Source organism: Cebus imitator, unplaced genomic scaffold (assembly GCF_001604975.1).
Source record: "Cebus imitator isolate Cc_AM_T3 unplaced genomic scaffold, Cebus_imitator-1.0 Scaffold711, whole genome shotgun sequence".
NCBI classification, from domain to species: Eukaryota; Metazoa; Chordata; class Mammalia; order Primates; family Cebidae; genus Cebus; species Cebus imitator.
The window spans coordinates 451,420-458,031 of record NW_016108026.1 but is presented as its reverse complement, the minus strand read 5'-3'; the positions used below and the strand labels follow the sequence as shown (position 1 = coordinate 458,031).

At 44.9% G+C, this 6,612-nt stretch overlaps 1 long non-coding RNA gene across 1 annotated transcript in view; it reads left to right on the top strand.

Moving 5' to 3' along the window:
* Positions 1-6,612, top strand: part of LOC119469564 — a 15,808-nt gene that overhangs the window by 9,028 nt on the left and 168 nt on the right. The window lies entirely within an intron of this gene.

Sequence of the window (6,612 nt, the reverse complement as noted above, 5' to 3'; positions counted from 1 at the left end):
AAAAAAAAAAAAAAAAAAAATGCAGTCTCAGAGGCAAATGACACAGGGTAAAAACAAAATAATTGGTTAAAGGAGGTGAAATAGTTGCCTCTAGGGAGGGGACAGGAGCTGGTGAAGGACAGGGACAGGGAACTGCTGTTTTTCTTAACAAACCTTGTGGAACTATTTGCCTGTATAAGTTTGATAAAAATACAAGCTAAAAATGAAGAGAAGAAATAAAAACTGTTCCCTGATTCTAGACAAAGCCTGCAAGCCAGGGCTGCCAGGTGGAGCCCCGGGGGCGGGGGAGCCATATCATGTTTGCCCTGGAGACTTTGTCTTTGACCTGGGAGACACCCTCTGGCCCTCCAACACCAAGCAGGCTGTGTGTGTCCCCAGATTGGTTGACGATCCCAGCAGGAATCGCCTGCCTTTGGAAGACCCCATCTGCACCAACCTTCCTGCTCATTCAGGGGCTGCTGGGATTGACCTATCGATGTCAATTGCAAATGAGGGGTCCTCCCACAGCTGCTCAATCGGCCCCTCATCCAAGACCAGTACTTCATAAAAGAAGCTGGGGTGGCAGAGGGCTGTCACCTCACATACTAATGACATAGGCACAGACACATGAGGTCCCCAAAAGACACCCCCAGCACCTGAGATCATAGAGACAAAGTCAAATCCACAGAGCGCTGGTGCCCCAGGGAGGCAGGGAACCCTCACCCCATCTCCAATCCCACACCGGCCCCCACTCCCCAGTCCAGATGGGACTCCCTGCCTCTTTTCCTGATGTCCCCCACACTGACTCACTGTGGGCAGCAGCTTTTACATAAGAGTCCCAGGTGATGGTCCCCACAACAGATCATCTGAGACTGAGTATTAGATGCCACTGCATACCAGCCCCCCCTCTTTTTCTCTTCCTGTCAAACTCAGTAATGGAGGCAATCTCCTTCCTCTAGGAGTTTCAGATGCTGAGAGGCGCACTCTTCCTGTTACAGCCACCATAACTGTGTCATCTCATCTGTCCCTTAGCAATTTTTGAACCTCAGCACATTCAGCTAGTGGAATTAATGCTTCTCGCCTACTTCTCAGGGCTCCTTTGAGGGCCAAATGAATCATGCAGACTAGGCTATTTTGGGAAATAAAAGGGTGAGAAATCCAAAGAATATTTTGAGGAACACAAGCAATCAGCCCTCTCGGGTATTAAAATAGATGATTAAGTCCCTGATTAAACCAGAGCTGGCGTGAATGGAACTGGCCAGGGAGCAGAGAAACATTCTCGTGTACATGAATTTAATACATGACCAAGCTGTCTTCAGTGGGTAAAGAACAATAGAAGGAGTAACCACTAAAAAGGCAGCTTGGATGCCTTCTTATCTTTCACAGATGCTGAAAGAAGAGATGATTTATCAAGCAAAGCAAACCCTAGGAGGGCTGGTCAAAAATACAAGTGAATATTGACTGGATCTCGAGAGGAATGGAAAGTCTCCGAGCTTTAAAATCATCAGGGAGATTTTTTTTTTTAAGGGGGAAGAAGAAGTGATGGACAACTATGTATATATATATTTTAAAAATTCCCATGCCATAGACTAGACTGAAAGCGAATGAATGGCAAAGGGTTAATATCAATAATCTGAGAAAACACTACACTGTCTGGTAAGAAAAGCCTTAAACCAACAGGGTTTTTATTTTCTTTTATTTTTTGGAACTTGACAAAATGATACCAAATTTCATCTGGAAAAATAAACATGTGAGACCAGCCAAGGAAATTCTGAGGAAAAACAAAAGTGGTGGAGGAGGACTGGCTTTACCAGATGTTAAAACATCCTAGGAAAGCACAGTAATTTTTAAAGTTTAGTCCTGGAAAAGAAGCAGGCAGCTCCATCCAGACCCGGGTGCAGAAATGGATGTAGGACTTCAGCACGTGAATGGGAGAAGGCGTTTCACATCAGAGGGGAAAGGTGCATCGTTAAAAGCCCGGCGCGGAGATAACTGGGTAGTTGGCCATCTGGAAAAAATAAAACAGAATCCCTACCTCACCCCCTACACCCAGATCAGTTCCAGATGGGTCCAAAATTTAAACCAAAAAATGAAACCATAAAAATTCTAAAAGAAAACATAGGTGAACTTACAATCTTTGGAAAGGAAAGATCTTTCTAAGCAGGATACAGAACCAGAAGCCACAATAAAATTCATTAGGGGAAATCAATGGGTAAGAAGTCCCAAGAATATTTTGAAAAAGATGGGGAATAAGCCCTCTCTGATATTAAAAAAAAAAGATTAATGGGGAGAAACAGGCTTTCCTCCATAAACCAGTTCAATACGTGATAATGGTATCTTCCCCAGACAATGAACAGTAGGAAGAATGATCAGATGGTGAAGTTGGGACATCACAAAAGGAAACTTAAGTTTAAGTCCATTTTCCACATATACTTAAGAATAAATTATTTATAAAGCAAATCAAATCTTAGAAAGGCTGGCCAAAACAATAAAGGAATATTGAACAGGACTCTGGAGGGATGAGAACCTTCCAAGCATCAAAATGATTGAGGAAATCACAAAGAAAAAGGAGAATTGATTCAACTATTTAGAAAAGACCTTTTGTCTCAAAAAAATCAAAGTCCAACAATTTTGACTTCATCACATTTTTTCATTTCTAGGTGAATAAAAGTATATACCAAATCAAGACAGAAGCTGAACAGGGACTGGCATTCACCAAATTAATTGCTTTAATTTAGAACACATCCATACAAGTAAATGAAAGAAAGATATAAAACCTAACAGATAATTGACAAAATCTGAATATGAAAAGGCCATTCCCAGAAAAACAAATTTGAATGAATGGTAGCCATATGGAAAATGTTCATGCTTACTCATCATCAAGAAACAATACTATGCCCTTTGGTGATAGGTTGAAAACCTATCAAAAGGGTCAAGATTTTTTAAGTTTGAAAATACCCCAAATATATGGAAAAATAGCCATTCTCAAACACTGGTTGTGGGAGTATAAATTGGTCTATTCCACTCCTTTTAATGGCTGCATAATACTCCATGTGTGGATGTAGCAGCATGTATTCAACCAGTCCCTGTTTATGGACATTTAGGATTTTCTCCTCCCCATTTAGTATGAAAAGTGGCGCCAGGATGAGGATCCTTGGACACACACCTTTGTATCCATATGTAAATACAGTTGTAGAAATTCTTGGCAATGGAATTTTGAAGTGAATGATGCTTTGCTATGAAATTTTTGACAGAAGTTTCCAAACTGCCTCTTGTAAGGTTACGGTCATTTGCACTCTGACCAGTTGGATTTGAAAATATCTGTATTCCTATACCTTCTCCAGAAGTAAAACTTATAGCATTCATATTGTTTTGTTTTCATTAAGTATATGGATAGACAGATTTTTTTTTAAGGCAGAATCTCACCCTGTTGCCAGGCTGGAGTGCAATGGCACAATTTCAGCTCACTGCAACCTCCGCCTCCTGGATTGAAGCAAGCCTCCTGCCTCAGCCTCCTGAGTGGTTGGGATTACAGGTGCCCACCACCATACTCAGTTAATTTTTGTATTTTTAGTAGAGACGGGGTTTCACCGTGTTGGCCAAGATAGTCTCAATCTCTTGACCTCGTGATCTGCCCACCTCGGCCTCCCAAAGTGCTGGGATTACAGGCGTGAGCCACTGCGCCTGGCTCATTGGTAAGAGAGACAGAGAGAGAGAGAGAGAGAGAGAGAGAGAGTGTGTGTGTGTGTGTGTGTGTGTGTGTGTGTGTGTGTGTGTTGAGACAGAGTTTTGCTCTGTCTCCTATGCTGGAGTGCAGCGGTGCAGTCTCGGCTCACTTCAGCTTCTGCCCCCTGGGTTCCAGTGATTCTACTGCCTTAGCCTCCTGGGTAGCTGGGATTACAGGCATACACCGCCACCGTGCCTGGCTCATTTTTTTGTATTTTTAGTAAAGACAGGGTTTCACCACATTGGCCAGGCTGGTCTCCAACTCCTGACCTCAGGTGATCCGCCGTCCTCGGCCTCCCAAAGTGCTGGGATTACAGGCATGAGCCACAGCACCCCACTATTAAGTATATTTTATTAGAAGGGGCCATGGGGTGAGGTGAGTAGGGGAATTGTCGGGAAAATTGCAAGACATTTTCCTTTCTTCACCTTTGCCACTTACCTGCCGTGAGCTCGTCAGCTCATCTTCTTCCCTCCCTGGGCATCCGTTTTCCCATCTGTGAAACAGGAGAATGAAATAAATTGACATTTTCCAAACTTACTCACCAAATGGCAAAGTTGAGTGACGTGATCTGACCTCTGTGTGTCTGTGGTGGGTGGGAGGCCGCCTCTGCCCACTCTTCCGTCCTACACACCAGAGAAGAAACCACACATCAGGGACTCCAGCCTGGCCCAGCTCAAGCATTCAGGACTTGGGTCTCATTCCCAAGCTGTCACTGAGGAAGGCTGGGAAGCCAGTTCTGTCACAAAGGTGGTTACTTTCCTGCCGTAAGTGAGGTTGGACCGAAGAGCTGCCTTTCCCGGTGTCTTAGCTGTGGGCTGTTCAAACACCAATCCTGCCCTGAACCATCTGTGGCTCCCTATTGCTTAGGGAATTAAGGCTACCTCCCTTCATTGATTCTGGCTTTGAGGCTCCAGATTCTGGCTCCAGCCTCTCTCCATGGTCCAGCCAGACACCCCGTCTCTGACTCCTGCAAACCAAGCCTTGGACACACACTTTATCCAGGGGCTTCCCTCCTCCCGGCCTTTGTTCACCTGCAAGGCCTCCCACCCATCTCTAGTGACTTCTTTTACCACCAATGAACTGTGTGTGCCCTTGTACATAATCTGTAGGATGTCATGAGGTATAGGAATCAAAGGCCATAGGCTCATAACAAGGGAATCTATCAACTTTATCAAAGCTTTGTGAATCTTAGAGAATCTAAGAGAAAAAAAGCAAGCATATTCAAGGGCAAATATAATTAATTACAATTAAGTTTGGGTAGATATACATGGGTGAAGAAAAAGACTGGAAGGAAACATAATACACCAAAATGCCCCAGGTCTTGAGTATCTTCAAGATAATAACATTAATAGGGCAGGCACGGTGGCTCAGGCCTGTAGTCCCAGCACTTTGGGAGGCTGAGGCAGTTGGATCACCTAGGGTCAGGAGTTCAAGACCAGCCAGACCAACATGGTGAAACCCCATCTCTACTAAAAATACAAAATTAGCTGGGCATGGTGGCACACACCTGTAATCCCAGCTCCTCAGAAGGCCGAGGCAGGAAAATCGCTTGAACCTAGGAGGCGGAGGTTGCAATGAGCCAAGATCGTGCCATTGCACTCCAGCCTGGGCAACAAGAGCCAAACTCCAACTCAAAAAAAAAAAAAAGCATTGATCACGGTGGTGATGATAGCTTACTCATGTTAAACACACCATGCAAGGAGAACACCACACATTTTATATGATCTCTTTCCCTAATTTTCTATACTTCAAGTTCTCTGTAATTTATGTGTGTAGCTTTTGTCGTAAGAAAGATGCGATGCTTTTTAACATATTAGAGTTAAATCATGATGGATGGAGAATTATTTTCGTGCAATGAAAAGTAGGTTCTGGATACAGGGGGCTAAAGTCAGACTCCTCCCACCTTCCAGATGAGGTTCCTAAGTTTCTTGACCCCCTCCTCTGCTGCCCCCTCCCCACAACCCTGCAACCCCCCTGAAAACTGGGCCCAACAGTGGGCTCTCAGAAGAATGAAGCTAGCCCTTGTCAGAAGAATGAAGCTAGAACCCCAGGTGCCAGGAGTCCCCTCCCCTGACCTGTTTTAGGTGACCCAAGCTCTCACAGCCACCAGGCAGCAGGGTAATGGTCAAGAGCCCAGACTCTGGAAGTCAGACTCTCCATGACCCTGTTGTATGCCCCTGTGTGAACTTGGCCAAGTGGCTCCTTCCTCTGTGCCTTGGTTTCCCCATCTGTAAAACAGCCATCATGGTAGAAGCCAGCTCCTTTGGAGACCCGGGTGAGGAGGAAACAGGATGAGTTCAGAAAAGTTCCATATCCAAGGTCCGGCTCACAGTAGGCCCTCAATACCCAGGTGCTGTCATCTTCATCATTATTATTTATTGTTAATCTGTTGAAGGAATACTCAGAGGCAGCAGGCAGACATTCCGCCAAAAGTAAGCTCTTAAGAAGAAGCCCTCTGGACGCGGGCTCGGAAAACCGGAATGTTAAAAAGATAAATAAAGGCTCTCTGTAGCTGGACAAAGTCTGGGCGGACCAGAGGGGGCAGGGGAATCCGGCTGCCGAGAAGGATTTAAGCCCTGGACAATGGGCGCTGTCTGAGCTAACCAGGGCCGCTTCTTTGAGTCGTGAGAAGAGCTATTTTCTCCTTTAAAGCCTTAAAGAGCTATTAAGTTGGGCAAATCACTGTAAAAACAGCTGGAAACCTAAGTAGCAATTTAAACAGCCCATTGCCCTTCCATCCTGACGTAGAATGCGTTCTCTGGGGCAGACCGTCTCCAGGTCCGACTTTGCCAAGCCTAAGAGGATTGAGTGGGGGACCCTTCCCCAAGCTCTGAATGCAGCCAGAGCTTTATTTAGCAAATCCACAATTTCTACCCCACCCCCTCCCTTTTTTTTTTTTTTTTTTT